The 17,851-nt window shown below is 40.0% G+C and overlaps 1 protein-coding gene across 2 annotated transcripts in view; it reads right to left on the reverse strand.

The window, feature by feature from the left end:
* LOC113118714 (leucine-rich repeat and fibronectin type III domain-containing protein 1-like protein) overlaps positions 1-17,813 on the reverse strand; it is a 157,694-nt gene extending 139,881 nt beyond the window's left edge. For both annotated transcript variants that reach the window (XM_026288109.1, XM_026288107.1), the window contains exon 1: positions 17,720-17,813. The gene's annotated coding sequence lies outside the window, so the exon portion shown is untranslated. The remainder of the gene's footprint in view (positions 1-17,719) is intronic.
* Positions 17,814-17,851: the final 38 nt, after the last annotated feature.

A 17,851-nucleotide genomic window follows, 5' to 3' on the forward strand; every position in this document is an offset into this window, starting at 1 on the left:
TCTGTGTCAAGCACCAATTAGATGTAATATGCACTGAGGGCCTTACATGGGAGCTCAGTTTGCTAATGTTATGATCTGAAGAAGCGCTGGAGAAAGGCAACTGTAAGAGCCTTGAGTCTGGAGGACTCAGAAAATATAAGCAATAACGGATCAATGCTTTGATCAGTCGTAGCAATTAGCAGTTAAAGGCGGTTTTGCTGTGCCACACTAGCCCCCTGCCTAGCATCATTACCCAGCATGCCACACTGCATCCTGAATCAACAATTCATGAGCAGCCCTTTAATAAGATATATATTCAGTGCCAGATTACAGAGGATAAAACACACAGTACACACACACACACACACAGTAATAAGAAATATTATTATTATTTTATATATAGAGCCATTGTAACTGAATAATCTCAAACACAATAGTTTCAGTTGATAAGAAAATACTTTGATATTCAATATCGAATATTGTTATTATCTTATATAAACTTCAGATGATGTGACATTTAGGTTACAAGACCGTTATACAAAACAGTATAGACAATGCTTAAATTAGGCCACCACCTTTAATTCATACAGTAAATGTTCATTTGTTTTGAGTATTCATACACATATTAATACTCTTTGTATTTCTGACCCTGCAGTCACACAGTGTGAGCGTCACTGAGAGCCTGTCACGGTAGGAAATCCAGTGTTTCCTCCGTGTCATGTTTTGTGATTGTTTTTGTACTTACGTTGTCTCCACGTGCTCGTTTAGTTGATTGTCATCACCTGGGTGTTGATTGTCTCGCTCCAGCTGATCTTCATCACACCTCAGCTACTTATACTCACCTCGCTCTCTCTCTGTTGTCAGATCCTCTCTCATGTCTTCGTGTCCTAGTTGGATTACCGTCTTCCGTGTTCGTGTGCTGGAGTGGATTAAGTGTTGTCGTCCTCGTGTCAGTGTTCCGGTCTGTTCCTGGTTTCAACCATTGACCACCTTCACCTGCACCGCCGACTTCACCACCCAGCTCATCTCACGCCACCGTAGACCTTCCTTGCCATTGCCAACATCCTGGACTCTCTTTTTCAATAAACTACATCTGATCGCCTGCAATTGCTTCCTCCTCTTTTATCTGTCGTTACAGAAGGATCTGACCATCATGGAAGCAGCAGGCGACCGCTCCCCATCTCATCTGGAAGAATTTCTGCAACGAGCTGTGGGTCGTATGGATCGCCAAGACAAGGCGATAGATGAGATGGGTCGAGCCTTCCAAGCAATGGTGATGAAGGTGTCCGAGCTCGCTCTCCAGACGCAACACCAACAACAACCGTCACCCGCTGCGCCTCCCACGCCACCCACACCGCCGATCGTCTCCGGGGGGATTTCCCAGCCCGAACCACGCCTCCCCATCCCGGAGAAATATGCGGGTGAGCCAGAGTTCTGTCGATCATTTCTGTCTCATTGTTCTCTGCACTTCGCCATGCAGCCCCGCACGTTCTACACCGAGGAAATGAAGGTGGCATTCGTCTTATCGCTACTTACGGGAAGGGCTGCCCTCTGGGGGACGGCGGTGTGGGAAAACCAAGACAACTGCTGTGCCTCGTTCCACGCCCTTTCGGAAGAGATGAGACGGGTCTTCGACCTCTCCGTCGCCGGGAGGGAAGCGGCTCGCCTTCTCACGGACCTACGTCAAGGGGAAAGGTCCGTCTCCGATTACTCGATTGAGTTCCGCACCCTGGCGGCGGAGTGTAAGTGGAACGAAGAGGCGCAGTGGGATCACTTCCTGCATGGGTTGGCTGACCGCATCCAACAGGAGATCCGCGCCGTCGAGCTCCCCACTTCTCTCAATAGTCTGATTGACCTCACCATCAGAGTTGACAATCGACTCGATCAAGCCACCAGACGGAGGGGGAGAACAGTTCTCGCGAACAGACCGGAGGCTCAGTATCAGCGCTCAGATGTTGCGGTCAGCCCACCGGGAGATCATGAACCCATGCAGGTGGGGCGAGCTCGGCTCTCCCGGGAGGAGAGGATCAGGCGGAGATCCCTGGGACTATGTTTATACTGCGGCAGTCAAGAACATCACATCCAGCGTTGTCCGGTAAAAGACCAAGCCCGATAGTAAAACGGAGGCTACTATCGGGTGGGATCTCTGCCAGGAAGACCTCATCTACATCGACACTCCTTCCGGTGAGTCTACGGTGGTCCACCCACGCACTCGAGCATCACGCCTTGTTGGATTCTGGGGCAGAGGGTAATTTCATGGACTTCAAGTTCGCTTGTAAGCTTAACATTCCTCTCACCTCCCTCAAACACCCCATTGCACCCTTTGCTCTCAACGGACACAGACTACCAGTCATCACTCAGACCACCTTACCTGTTTCCCTCACCACATCTGGCAACCATACTGAGGAGATATCATTTTACATCACGGACTCACCTCAATCCCCCATCGTTCTCGGTCACACCTGGCTTCAGAAACACAACCCCAGGATCAATTGGCGCCTTGGATCTGTGGTTAGCTGGAGCGAGGAATGTCATTTGTCTTGTCTTTTGTCTGCTGGTGTTAATGTTTCTGAGTCTGTGTTTCAGGGGGAAGCAGTGGATTTGGCTAGCGTGCCCGCGGAGTACCACGACCTGAAGGAGGTGTTCAGTAAGTCTCGTGCTGATTCTCTTCCTCCTCATCGTCCCTATGACTGTGCGATAGAGTTATTGCCAGGTACTTCTCCGCCTAAGGGCAAGTTATATTCTTTGTCTATTCCAGAGACGGCGGCCATGGAGAAATATATATCCAGTTCTCTAGCAACGGGGTTTATCCGCCCTTCTTCTTCTCCAGCGGGGGCGGGGTTCTTTTTTGTGGGAGAGAAGGACGGATCCTTGCGACCTTGCATTGACTACCGAGGGCTGAACAACATAACGGTAAAGAATACCTATCCTTTACCGCTTATGTCTTCAGCTTTTGAGAGGTTGCAGGGAGCGTCCGTTTTCACTAAATTGGACTTACGTAATGCTTATCATTTGGTCCGCATCAGGGAGGGGGATGAGTGGAAGACTGCCTTTAACACCCCTAGAGGCCATTTTGAGTACTGCGTTATGCCGTTCGGGCTAACCAACTCGCCGGCAGTCTTTCAAGCACTCGTTAATGACGTGTTGCGAGACATGGTCGATCTGTTCATATATGTCTACCTGGATGACATATTGATTTTTTCTTCGTCTCTCCAGGAACACGTGCAACACGTACGACGAGTGCTTCTGCGGTTGCTAGAGAATGGATTGTTTGTCAAGGCGGAGAAATGCGTTTTTCATGCACAGTCTGTTTCTTTTCTAGGACACATCATTTCGACTGAGGGTGTTCGCATGGATCCTGAGAAGGTTAAGGCTGTGGTAAATTGGCCATCCCCAGAGTCTCGCAAGGCCCTGCAGAGATTTCTGGGGTTCGCCAATTTTTACCGGCGTTTCATTCGCAATTTCAGCCAACTAGCCGCTCCTCTGACCGCCTTGACCTCCCCTAGTTTGACGTTCAGGTGGTCAGACGCAGCTGAGACTGCGTTTGCCAAACTGAAAAGCTGCTTTGTTTCAGCTCCCATTCTCGTCACCCCTGATCGCTCACGTCAATTCATAGTGGAGGTCGACGCGTCAGAGGTGGGGGTAGGAGCAGTGTTATCCCAACGCGCATCCTCAGACGGAAAGGTGCATCCGTGCGCGTATTATTCTCACCGTTTATCTCCTGCAGAAGTTAATTATGACATTGGCAATCGAGAGTTGTTGGCAGTCAAACTTGCACTGGAAGAATGGCGTCACTGGCTTGAGGGGTCGGGTGTACCTTTCATTGTATGGACGGACCATAAGAATCTCGAATACATTAGAACCGCCAAAAGACTTAACTCCAGGCAGGCTCGGTGGGCATTGTTTTTCGGTCGTTTCGATTTTACACTTTCTTACCGGCCGGGTTCCAAAAACATCAAACCCGATGCTTTATCCCGTCTTTTTGAGCGTTCCGATCGTACTGCTACTTCCCGAGCCCATTTTACCGGGGACCATCATTATCTCCGCGCTCAGATGGGAGGTCGAATCGAAGGTGTTGACCGCCTTAGAAGGGGTAACGCCCCCGGCTCGTTGCCCACCGAACCGATTGTTTGTGCCGGAGGGGTTACGGTCAGACGTTCTCCAGTGGGGTCATTGTTCCAGTGTTGCTTGTCACCCAGGGCTTAGTAGAACTAGATTTCTAGTCAAGCAACGATTTTGGTGGCCTGGTATGGCTCGTGACGTCCACGATTTCGTCTTGGCTTGTTCAGTTTGCGCTATTGGTAAGACTTCCAATCGACCTCCAGATGGGTTACTCTTACCGCTGTCTGTCCCTTCAAGACCCTGGTCCCACATTTCGCTAGATTTTATCACCGCCCTCCCGCCCTCTAGAGGCAATACGGTGATTTTAACCGTAGTGGACCGGTTCTCGAAGGCGACTCATTTTATTCCCTTGCCCAAATTACCTTCAGCCAAGGAAACAGCGGTAGCTGTCATTGACCACGTCTTCCGCATACATGGCCTCCCGACAGACGTGGTTTCTGACAGGGGTCCCCAATTTGTGTCCAAATTTTGGCGAGAATTTTGTAAATTGTTAGGAGCGACTGTTAGTCTTTCTTCCGGGTTCCATCCCCAGAGCAATGGTCAAACCGAACGAGCCAATCAGGATGTCGAGAGGGTTTTGCGATGTTTGGTTTCCAATAATCCTTCGTCCTGGTGTCAGCAACTCTCAGTTGTGGAGTACGCACACAATTCTTTGCCAGTGTCATCTACGGGCATGTCTCCATTTAAGTGTAGTTTAGGGTACCAACCACCTAATTTTGTCAGTACGGAATCCGAGGTTTCGGTCCCCTCCGCACACGCACTAGTCCAGAGGTGTCACCGCACCTGGACCAGAGCTCGCAGAGCTCTGCTCCAGGCTAGGTCGCGCACCAAGGCTAAGGCCGATCGCCACCGGTCGAAGCCTCCCCGTTACGTCGTCGGTCAAAGAGTGTGGCTTTCTACCCAGAATATTCCTATGCGTTCCGTTTCTAACAAACTTGCTCCCAAATTTATTGGCCCGTTTTCTATTACCAAGATTATTAATCCGGTAACCGTGCGTCTTAGCCTTCCTCCGGCGTACAGGAGGATTCATCCCGTGTTCCACGTGTCCAAAATTAAATCGGTGATTTCTTCCCGTCTTAATCCGCCTGCTCCGGTTCCCCCCCCGCCTCGTCTCGTTAATGGGGAGACCACCTATTCGGTTAATCGTATTCTGGACTCTAGACGGAGGGGACGCGGTTTTCAGTACTTGGTGGATTGGGAAGGTTACGGTCCGGAGGAGAGAAGCTGGGTTCCTGCTCGGGACATATTGGATCACCACCTTATAGATGATTACAATCTACAGGTAAAGCAGGCTGGGAACGTCAGGTGACGTCCTAGGGGAGAGGGTACTGTCACGGTAGGAAATCCAGTGTTTCCTCCGTGTCATGTTTGTGATTGTTTTTGTACTTACGTTGTCTCCACGTGCTCGTTTAGTTGATTGTCATCACCTGGGTGTTGATTGTCTCGCTCCAGCTGATCTTCATCACAACTCAGCTACTTATACTCACCTCGCTCTCTCTCTGTTGTCAGATCCTCTCTCATGTCTTCGTGTCCTAGTTGGATTACCGTCTTCCGTGTTCGTGTGCTGGAGTGGATTAAGTGTTGTCGTCCTCGTGTCAGTGTTCCGGTCTGTTCCTGGTTTCAACCATTGACCACCTTCACCTGCACCGCCGACTTCACCACCCAGCTCATCTCACGCCACCGTAGACCTTCCTTGCCATTGCCAACATCCTGGACTCTCTTTTTCAATAAACTACATCTGATCGCCTGCAATTGCTTCCTCCTCTTTTATCTGTCGTTACAGAGCCAGACTAAGATCAGACTAAAGAGGTCGTTAAAAGACACAGTTAATTATTTGAGAATGTCACTCAGGACAGTCATTCTGAGCGGTATTAAAATTATTCACAGATATTTGCAGAATGCCCAAATTGATATAAAAGATAATGAAAGCAGTAATGATTTACTACTGGGTGCTTTCAAAGTTTAATAACTCTGTAATGACTTGGTTTGATTAAAAGTGATTTTACGTGTTAGGGATACTGAGTAAATGAACTGCGTGTGCTTTAATAAGGATGAAGACGAGACAGTGAAGTTCAAAGAAGTGAAAGTTCCTGCTCCAGACTCGTGTGAGACGCGTGGAGATCAGTGATTGTACGATTAAAGCAACACTTCACCTGGGAAAATGAAAATATACTCATGTCGTTCCAGTTCTGGGACACAAAAGCAGAAGTTTTGTTCATTGCAACCAAAGTTCACATAAATTACCGTATGCGCTATTCCTTATGAAAAAAGCATGCTTTAGCAAAAGAAGTACTTATTACAGTAACAATATATGTATATACATGAGAACCGAATGTAATGTTTTCAGACACATGAATGCATGCCATTTATAGTCAACTAAAAATGTATTATAGTTTATATTTATATTAAATGCAATTAGTTTGACTTTTTTCAGACTTCAGCGCATCTTTACAGATGTCCTATATTCTGTATTGAATAACTGCTCATATCGTCTTTGAAATTTGGTTAAAGTTACTGCTCAATGTTCTGACAAATATTTATTATCAACTAAAATATATGTAATTTCTATTGGACCTTGTGTGCCGTATAGTTGCAATTTAGTAAATTTTAAATATATTTATTTTAAATGCACTATGCAACAACACAATACAGTAAAATGATGAGGCAAGTACTCTGCATGTGTTTGTGTCTGTTAGTCAAACATTAAAATAAGTCTACTTCTGTAAAACATGACACAAAACGATTAAAATCATTTCATTTAACATTATTTACAGAGTGCACTTTTTAAAAATCTACTTTATTATTATTATTATTATTACAAGTACACAACAAAGGTACATTCAGTACAATTAAGCAGACTTCTTTTCTTCATAAGAGATATTTAAAGTCATAGACTTCCCCTTCACTGCTTCTATCAAACCGCATGGCTTCTGAAGTCTGATAATAGAGTGCACAAGTTGCATGGACTACTTTTACCGTGTTGTTATGCTGTTTCTTTCCTGTCACTAGCTAAATAGCATATGAGTGTCTTTTTCTAGATTTGAGGGAACCTTTAGGGCAGGGATCCTGGTGGCTCAGCATAAGTAAAGTAATCCATAGCAGACCTATTTGGAAGGAACTGCTCTTTTTCAGTATTTTCTCATGCCAGAGTGTCACAGTCAAGCATCTGAATCAGTTTGACTTTTGAGTTGACATTCTGTCAGAGTAAAAAAAGACAACTCTGTCAATAATTGTAATCTATTTTTGACATTTACATGTAGTCATTTAGCAGATGCTTTTATCCAAATAAGCTTTGCTTTTGTTAATTGTATTATAAATAAAAAGACAAAAAAAAAAAATAAAAGAAAAAGAGAACAAGCAGTAAATGAATATAGGTCAAGTCTAAAAGGGACAAGTTTGTTTATATTATTATTATTATTATTATTATTATTATTACTGATATATCTGCTGATTAATATATTGATATTTTTATGTTTTTAGAAAATATAGAAACTTGTATCATTCATATATATATATATATATATATATATATATATATATATATATATATATATATATATATATATATATATATATATATATATAATACTAAATTAATAGTGCAACTATTATTAATTTATAATAAAATGATATATTTTTTTATTTTTACATGAACATTTTCTTAAAAAAATAAAATGCTAATTGAACATAACTGTGCAGCATATATAAATCTCAATATATAATATTTAAAATGTATCAATGTAATACTGAAATTATATTAATTTAATATTGAAAATAATATTAATGAATATTCATATATAATCTAGGAAAATTAATAAACTTTCCTTCTAAAACAGTGTTTATTTGTTTATTTGTTTGTTTGTTTAAATTACACTGGATAAATAGAATGAAATAAAAACAAATAATAAAGATGAACTAATAACAGAGATTAACACAATCAGCAGGTGGGGGAGTTAAAAACTATATCAAAATAAATAATCGCTCTCTCCTGCGTCTGTGTTTATGTGGTAAAACACAGCTCGTCTTACTAAACTGAAAGAGACTTGGTTGAGTCGACCTTGATACTAACATCTAAACAGAATTAGTTGTATTCCCTACAGCAGCGTCTGTCAGGATTTTGACTGATTTACTCCGTTGCCAGAGTTCATCAGGTCTGTAACAGAGAAGTCCACGGCAGACGCTAAACATTTGCCAAGACCAATCCACTTACAAGAGACTTCAGCACTCGCGGACTCGTATGACTTATGAAATATTGTGGGAAATCTTTCTTTTGTAAAGACTGCAGTCATATCAGGACATTAGATTAGCGATAAAAGAGTTCCTTCGTCTCTGAATGTGGATAATCTAATGTGAAAAGATAAAATACCAAGGCTGAATCATAAATAATGACAATGATAGCTTGAAAGTGAAGCCGTGTGTAACATTTAAACTGCCCAGATGGGAAACTGAATTCTGCTAATGCAATAGCTCAGAAAACCAAGGCAGTCATGGATGAGCACCACCATAAGCAATTGCATTAACTCTCCTTTAATAACCAAGATTCGATGCAATCTCTGTAATGTCTTTATGAATACGATATTCATTTGCACATAACCCTAACCCTAACTAGAAATAGTATATATATATATATATATATATATATATATATATATATATATATATATATATATTTATTTATTTATTTATTTATTTTAGTTTTTTCAAATAATAGTAATAGCAATCTACTAAACATGTGCAACTCATCCAGATGCATTTGAAAACACATTTCTCTATGTTTTGACCTTCCTTTCACACCAAGACCAAGTGCTTTTGCTCTCCAGACGTAAATACCAATAAACTGCCTACTGCGTTACTGTGTTAAATGTACCAAAATTAAATGAGTTCATGATATAATAAATAAATAAATAAATAAATAAATAAATAAATAAATAAATAAATAAATAAATAAACTTTATTCAATAGGAAATTAGATTTTTTTTTTTTACTGCCCCACTTTCTCAAAAAACAAAACAAAACAATAAAAAAAATATTTTGCAGAAACTGCAGCAAAACATGGTTAAAGTTTCATTTTATACATCTAATAGCTGTTTTGCTAATAAAATGGTTGTGCCAGAAGAAGAGTGTGAGAATAATATTATATCTGGTCTATCTGTATTATCTCAGTGAGCTTTTATTGCCATTTATGCATGCACAGTAAGACAACTGTAGCATTTTCTGATGTTTCAGAGTGGACCAATATATATTGTAAATGTCTTAGAAAAGCTTTAGTGGATGGAGAGCATTTTGAAATGAAAACACGTAATCCAGAATCATGATCATAATGCTCAGTTTCCTGGAACAAAGTAATAATGTTGTAAAATAATGTTCAGTTTCTTGCACGGAGTGATTGTTTCACTTCACAAGGCCTGAATATATCTTCAGGAGCCACAGGGATTCATTCTGTGTTCCCTGCATGTGCTTTTTTGACTCTCAAACTGACTGGAGCCATTGACTTGCATTATCTGAATCCAGAGATGTATATTAACGAAGTAGAACTACTTCACTACTCAAGTTACTTAGTACTTAAGTACTAAAAGGCGGTATCTGTACTTTACTAGAGTATTATTTTTTTCTCCTACTTCCACTTTTACTTCGGTACATATTTTCGCTGAGTTTAATACTTTTACTCCGATATTTTTTTATGTGCTGCATCGTTACTCGTTACAATTATAATAATGTTACGAATCATTCCATTACAAACCACTGCCAGAACTGTAGATGGCAGGTTTGATGAAGCTGGCACATCATTGAGCAAACATTAACGCTGAATCACACATGCGCAGTATCATCAACTCCTCGGTTCACGAATCGGACGCGTCTGACAGAAACGGTTCTTGACTCGTGAACGAGTCATTATCTGGCTCGGCTCGGTGTTCATCTTCAGTTCTCTCTTCACATCAGTTCAGTCAGTGTACTGTTTGAGTCAATGAATTATTCCGGGATATTGGTTTGTTTTAACTCAGAGGGAGTGTCAGACACATTAAACAAGTTAACAGCTTAATTCATCTGTGGATTAATGCGTATTGGAGACGCGAACTGTTTAAAACGATTCAGTTCGATTTGGTGGACTGTTTCAAAAAGATCCGGTTTCATCGAATGATTCGTTCGCAAACCGGATATCACAAACTGCTTTGTTTTTAACTAGTCTTACAACAGACACAGAAGAGAAGACAATGCTGAATAAAGTCTAGTTTTTGCTATTTTTGGACCAAAATGTATTTTCGATGCTTCAAAAAATTCTAAATCACCCTCTGATGTCTTACGGGTTTGAAACAACATGAGGGTAAGTTATTAATGACATCATTTTGCAAATTGGGCTAACTAACCCTAGTAACGTTTTTTGTTTACAAGAAGTTACAGTTAAAGGAATTGTGATTGTCCTTTAGGTTAATCATTTGAAATAGTAAAAACAATATGTTCAAACTTTTGACTACTTTCTTTAATAGCTACATAACACAATACTTCTACTTTTACTTTCAGTACTTGAGTAGTAAATTTTAAAAGAGACTACTTGCAATACTTAAGTATAAAAATTTTTGAATAATTTAGTACTTCTACTTAAGTGTGGTGCTTAAAGAGCACTTCTACTTCTACTCAAGTCACTTTTTTGATAGAGCACTTGTACTTTTACTCAAGTATGGGTCTCTAGTACTTTATACATCTCTGTCTGAATCACCAAGGAGTCTCAGCTAAAAATCGTCTTTGCTGTTCTACTGAAGAAAACAAGTCATCTATATTTTGGGTGGCCCAAGGGTGAGACAATTTACAGAAAACTTTCATTTTTAGGTGAACTATCCCTTTTACACAGACATTGTCTAAACCTATTGCATGTCATTCACAATGCTGTGCCTATTTCAATGATTGCAGCATGAAGCATTGGGAGATGTTCATAGAAAGCTTTAAACCAGTGACTCTACAAGTGAATTTTGGGAACGTTGTTGTCCTCTGTGCAGGACGTGGATCAAACACGGCCAGGTTAAGTAGGACAATTAACTCTCTTTCACCTTGACAGTCTTGAAGAGCAATGAAGCCATGAGCAACACGCTATTAGCTGCTTGTAATGGGCCGAAACAATGTCTTTCAGTCCACAATTAGTGAGAACGAAATCTGTAAATTAAAGCCCTCATCGGTGCATTTTTAATTAATATTTTAACATTAATACTTAACTGCACATGTCCACATACAAATGATCTCCACACCTAACAACCATCTGTGTTGCCTAATGGCTTTAATAATCAATGACTCAAAGCAGCCAGACAAATCATCCAGCGTAACAGCATGCAAATCTGTTTTTCAATACTTGCCGTACTTTGCAGGTTCTCTCTTTATTTTATAAACCGACTTCATGTTTGACACATAAAGCCAATTTCACATTTGTTTTCCCTTGAATAGATCATTCAACCAAATTTAGACGACTCCCTCAAGTTGTATGAGTTTCTTTCTTCTGCAAAACAATGTTTTTAAGAATGTTGGGAACCAAACAGTTTCTGGTCTATAGTATTTTTGCAATATTATGGAAGTCTTTGGGGACCAACATTCTTCAAAATATCTTCTATGTTCAACAGATGATGGAACTCAGGATTTTGAAGACCTTGAGGGTGAGTAAAGGATGAGACAATCATTTTTGGATGTAGTATTCCTTTAAGACTAATTAGTAACTTCAAAATAATGATTCATTCTGTGGCAATATGGAGTATACATTGGGTAATTGTCTTTTCCCAACCCAACTCTACATTTTCTGACTCATTATAGCACTACGGTAGTCTGCAGATAATCGAAATATCATCATCATGACCGCAGCTGTTGTCATAGTCACCGCATCAACATTAATTACAAGTACAAGCCGTTTCATTGTATCTGGCATCATCAGTCATATAAAGCCCATGCTTTCTGCTCATTTCCTGACAGCCTCCCCTGCTGAATGATTATGAATTTGTAAATATGAGTCACATCAGACAGACGACTGCCGTATGCTCTATGGAGGAGAAAGAAATGCTAAAAGCAGAGAATGACGAGTGCAAGCGGCCGACGGCAGCTCTCATGCTGTGTTTGGGTCACAGTTAAAGAAGGCCAAAGAAAGATAGCAGTTAAAATCCATTAGCCACGGGACGTGTTCCCGCACTGACACAGGAAGTGAGATAATCAAATGCTGAGAAGATGATTGACCGGCTATTTTGGGCAAACCTTCCTGCAGGAAGAGGCTGTTACGGCATGCCGTGTTTGTCGGAATCTGAGGCCGTAATAAACAGTAATAAATGAGCGGCAGATTTAAGATCTTTTTATGACCAAGTGAAAACGATTATGAATAATTAATCAACACATTGGACAGTCAGATAAAGTTAATGCTGTTATTCAGAAACAGAAGCAAGGTTTACTTTGAGTTAATTCAAATTTTATACAATCTGTATTGTACACTGTATCTATCAACATGCAACCAGATCCTAATTGTCTTTAAACCCACACTATAATGCTCATTTGGCATCTTCTGAAGCAGTTTATAGCAAACACTGTGTTGATGGACTATGGGAAGATTGATTCACATCTCTGCAAATAGAGCTGTCTATCACACAAACGCACTTACTGTATCACGATGCATTAATGCACATATCTCTGTCGCCAACAATCAGGCCAAGTACATCACCATTAGCTTTCAAGCATGATGCACATCAACAGGAGGTGCAGAAATCATGTACATATGCACTGAACATGACGAAATACAACCGATTCACTGATGCACAGGGTAATATGAGTTATCCGGCGGTGAGAACAGGTATATTCAATTAGGCATGTGTTACTTTTGTTGTGCATTGCATGGGAACTTTGACCTTTCATTTTCTTGTTTACTACTTTCACCCCACAAATGGGTTGCTTTGTGTAATGACTCAATGTGATTTATGAATAATACAAATGTTATGTAAAAGTATCTCCATTATTAAATACATATGGAGCAAACTGTGGTGGTAAGTAAATGTTTCTGTGGAAGAACCAATCATGTCCAGTCATGCAATAATGCTCATAAAGATATTCATGCATTGTTGCATGCTTCTCCTCTGTATAAAGATTTCAGAACATTAACTTCAAAAAAGTCATTATGTTTTAATATATGAGCTAAACGAGAATATCTTGTTAGAGCGTGGGCAAATCTTGCATGGCTTTGCCTTATGTTTTCCTCACTGTTCTCATCTCCTTTACAGTTTAAACACTTTGTCAAATGCACATAAAAGCAGAGGTTTCCAACATAAACCTGTTTGCACACACACTCAATAGTTACAAGCTTGAGATGGGATTATTTTTACCTCCTTGTCAACACCCAACCCTGTGTACTGTTCACACTACAGTGATTGAGATAATTGGTTGTTGTTTAGCAGAGTAGACATTCAAAGACAACCACTTTTCCTTCCCTCTCCCATGCCTCACAATGCCCTGGCATTACACACAGTAAGTGTTCCACCCACAGGCATTAGCTATTAGTGCTCACCATTCCCAGAGCCTCTTCCAGAGTGCTGAGTAAGAAAGCACTGTTTACACGGCAGAAGCATGTAAAAATGATCAGCAGAAGAAAGAGAGGGCGGACAGGAGGGAAGCCTCCCCCAGGCACAGTAAAGGAAGACGAGGGCTATATTGTGGAATAAGAACAAGATGTTAATGAATGGATCAATGGACTGCTAGTTGCATGTTTTACTATATGTCCATAAACATTTTATGTGATAGCAGGGATGCAAAAAAAAAAAAAAACACTACCATTACTTCAGTGCTAAAAAATGAAATGTACCAGTTGCATTTTTTTCTGCAGCATCAGTAACAGAGTAACAGCTTTCGAATGCTCAGATGCATATTTCCATGCATGCTCTGGGAAGAGCATTTACTGCCTCATGTCATGTCTTGCTCCAAAAAAGAAAAGAAAAGGTTAGACAAAAAGTAATAAAATTAAATGGTTAAAATAAAATAAAAGCTTCCTCTCTAGCTACATTATTGCCACTTAATGAGCAGCACCTGCACCTCATTTCTTATTCAAAATGAAGCACAAGTTCATTTTCCAGAACCTTTACTTTCTCTGCTCCTGTCTGGTGAAATGGGCTTGAGACTGTTGAGACCATCATAGTTTTCAAGAAGCAACTGAAAACACATTTTTAGACAGAATTTAATCAGTCCACATCCCTTAACTAATAATATGACTATTGGTGGCTACTGTATGTGATGAATCCAACTCATTTGAAACATGAAACATGTACCTGTGGTGCAGTTATGCACCACCATTATTACATGCCTTACTGCATGTTTCATGACAGTTTCAAGTCCACTTAGTGCTGCTAAAATGCATGCTCAATACATTGAAATGGCATGTTTTCCTCATGCTGGTACAGGCACATATTGTTGTGCATTTATTACATACCCAGCAGTGTTAATTAATGCAAAAGTAAAATAAATAAAATATAAATATAAATAATATAAAAAAATGCATCTGCTGATGAAACCATCTGTGTGTTTGAGTTTTTTTGTTGAACTGTAGTTTCATGGGATTCACACTGGAGCACTACACAAGAGCAACGCCCAAATCGGGTGAGCTACCGAGGAAACCTACTGCATTAGAAAACCAGATCATATTAAAATGTATATGTGATGTAAGTGTTTTTTTTTTATTTATTTATTTTTTTTTTTTGCAAAAAATGTAAGTAGAACCACTTATTTCCAATAAGCTTGGGTAGGACAAATAGCTTCAGATCATCTAATTTATGTTGCTTGCATAATTGCGTAAATGCAAATTAAATCTATACATAATTGCATCATTATATTAATATAAACCATATATATGTTTATTGTAGTAATATACATTTTTATTATGAAAAAATAACATATATGACTTAATAATACTAATACTAATACTACTACTACAATTAATAATAATACTAATAATAATACTAATACTAATACTACTACTACTACTACTAATAATAATAATAATAATAAAATAACAAAAACAATAAAATAAAATAAACAAAAACAATAAAGACAATTTCAAATATCCACCGAAACAAATCAACATGAGCAATCAGCATCGCTCTAGCTGACATGCATCTGCTATTTGGTGGGAGGGGACAGAAATAACATCCAAACGATGCAAGATTAGCAGAGAACTATGATCAAAGGATCAGATAATGGCAAGTGTGATCTGAACAGCATGATTAACATCCTTGCACTTCAGGAAAAGTTAGAGATGAAAGAATTTAGAGAGATTGTTACTGAATATGAGAGCGGTGAGAATGAACAATAAAGCCAAACAGAGAGAAAGGCTGATATGCAATGGCATCAGACTGCTGTATATGTAGAGAAACTCTTTGTTCGGAAGGACAAGGGATGTTTAGACAAAATTTGGGTTTCAAGGAGAGTGATTTGTTGTGATTATTTTTAACATCCAAGTTGCGTCATTGTGCATTATCAACACACTGTCACTGACCCACATCCGAAGAACAAATCCACAGCCTTCATGATCCTGTAAGTTACCAGCAGCACACACACTCAAGCAAGCCAAGAGTACGGGTTATTGCGTAAACAGGATTGCAGGACGGCACCAGGCAGAACAGCGGCATGAGAGAGGGCTTGCTTTGCCTCAGGGTTGCCAGATTCAGAGTAATAGACTCCCAACCTCTAATTCCCAGAGAGCTGACAGAGTGGCCATGTCATATTGAGGGAGCTGACTGACTGTAGACAGAAACACAGAAAGAGAGAGAGAGAGAAATTGTGTTCTCGAAACATGTCAACAACTGCATTGAAAATGTGCTGGAAACACACATTCATTGGTGACCTTTTTTCAAGCTCCATATTTAACCAAGGTGTCAGAAGCAAGGCTGTCACTTGTAATATGTGCAAACTTGCCTGCAATGCTAGAAATTTGATCAAAAGACTGATATGTTGGTACAAACTGATCTTCATGAGAATAAAGCATATTTTATCCAAAGCCTCTTAGTCATAATCAAGTAGATGCCAGCAAATTTTGTACAACAAAGTACATAAAGTGGTGTGAAGTAGGAATGTCTGTATAATATAGAATGAGCTGAGCTGATCTCAAATAATGCTTATGAATCAAAGATGAAAATGTGGGTGGATGGTTTAATTCAAACCTTTTATGAATTTTAATTAAAAACCTTATAATTTACCTCTAAAAAGTGAGTATTGTTTACATTAGAAGCTATTTCTACCCGATCTATAAACCCTTTTGATGCAGACACTATGAGTGAATACATAATAATAGCACACACACACACACACACACACACACATATGTAACTTATTATTTATTAATTTAAAGTATTTGATTCAATGAATTTAAAAATGATTTGATAATTTATTTTATTGTATTTTATGTTGTTATTATGAAAAAAAATATGTATTGATATTTTAAGATTATAAAAAAATATATTTCAGCCAGATAACACAGATAACAGTTTGACTTTAGTTGCTTGTGTTGTTTTGTTCTCTCACAGTGATTAAAGGGAAAGTTAGAGTCTCACAATCTCACAAAGACACACAGCAATACACAAATACACACTAAAAGGGCAGTAATTACAAAGATGTCCACAGGATATCAGACATCCACTAGGTGTGGCACACAGTGGCATACCAATTACTGGACACAGAGAGACCAGTCTGCCAATAATGGAGTCTAATCAGTTCATTTTTGGAAATCACATTGTGATTCATAATAACGGCAGGCACCACTGGTGATTCTCCACTTGCCAGGCAATCTATTTTTGGATGAGAGGAATAGCAGTATTGGGATGCACAGCAGCAGCAGTGCTGTCTGTCACATGGCAACAGAGAAAAGCAGTGCTAGTTCAGGGTCATAGTTCCTGAGAATGTTCGATTTCTGTTAAATATGACCTTCAGAATCATTTCACCTGGCTTCCTCTCTTTTCCTCATTCGCTCTTTGTGTGTTAGTGTAGGTGTCTGAGACAGGAAAAGAAAAGCACAGTGTGACAGATCGATTAATTAAACATATTACAGAACCTCTTCATGCACAACGCAAGTAGACCCAAGCGTTAACAGATGCCTGATTGGCATTCACACCTTAATTTGATTTCAAACCGACAGAATCTGATCACACCCCCATGCATACTCTTGAAATACCGCAATTAAACTAAAAATGCATGTGCATTTCACAGCCACAGTCCAGGGAAGACTTTCCCTCGCGTCTCTAACAGTATCGGGTGCTGTCCGTGGTCCTGAAACCCGCTCAATCCCATCAAACTCTTCCCTTTTTCATTACACTACAAGAATTCGCTCGGAAACTGGAGCGAAACCACTTCAGAAACTAATAGTCTGAGCGAAAATTGCATTTTAAAAAAGCATAAAGGCGCAATTACCGCCACATGATTTACCTTGCATGCACCAGATCGATGCGATTCATCGAACAGCCTCTCATTTTTCTTCCATGCCTCCATGAAAGACAGATCAGGCGCATTTCTCATCCATTACCCGCTGAAAAGGTCACGGATACACTGAACCAAAGTCTTGCGTGTGACAATATGCCCAATTTAGACCGCGCACCCACATGCAGCGCCCTTTATAAGGTAAGCCTACCTTGTTTTTCGATCTCGGGCTTAACTTTGCTCTTCAGACGGGTCCGACGGATCCTATAGCCGACGGAACTCTCAGACGAGTTGACAGCCGAAGATCATCGTCCACGCGCGATCAAAAAGCGCTTCGAGAGTG

The sequence above is a fragment of the Carassius auratus genome, chromosome 18 (assembly GCF_003368295.1).
Source record: "Carassius auratus strain Wakin chromosome 18, ASM336829v1, whole genome shotgun sequence".
Lineage (NCBI taxonomy): Eukaryota > Metazoa > Chordata > Actinopteri > Cypriniformes > Cyprinidae > Carassius > Carassius auratus.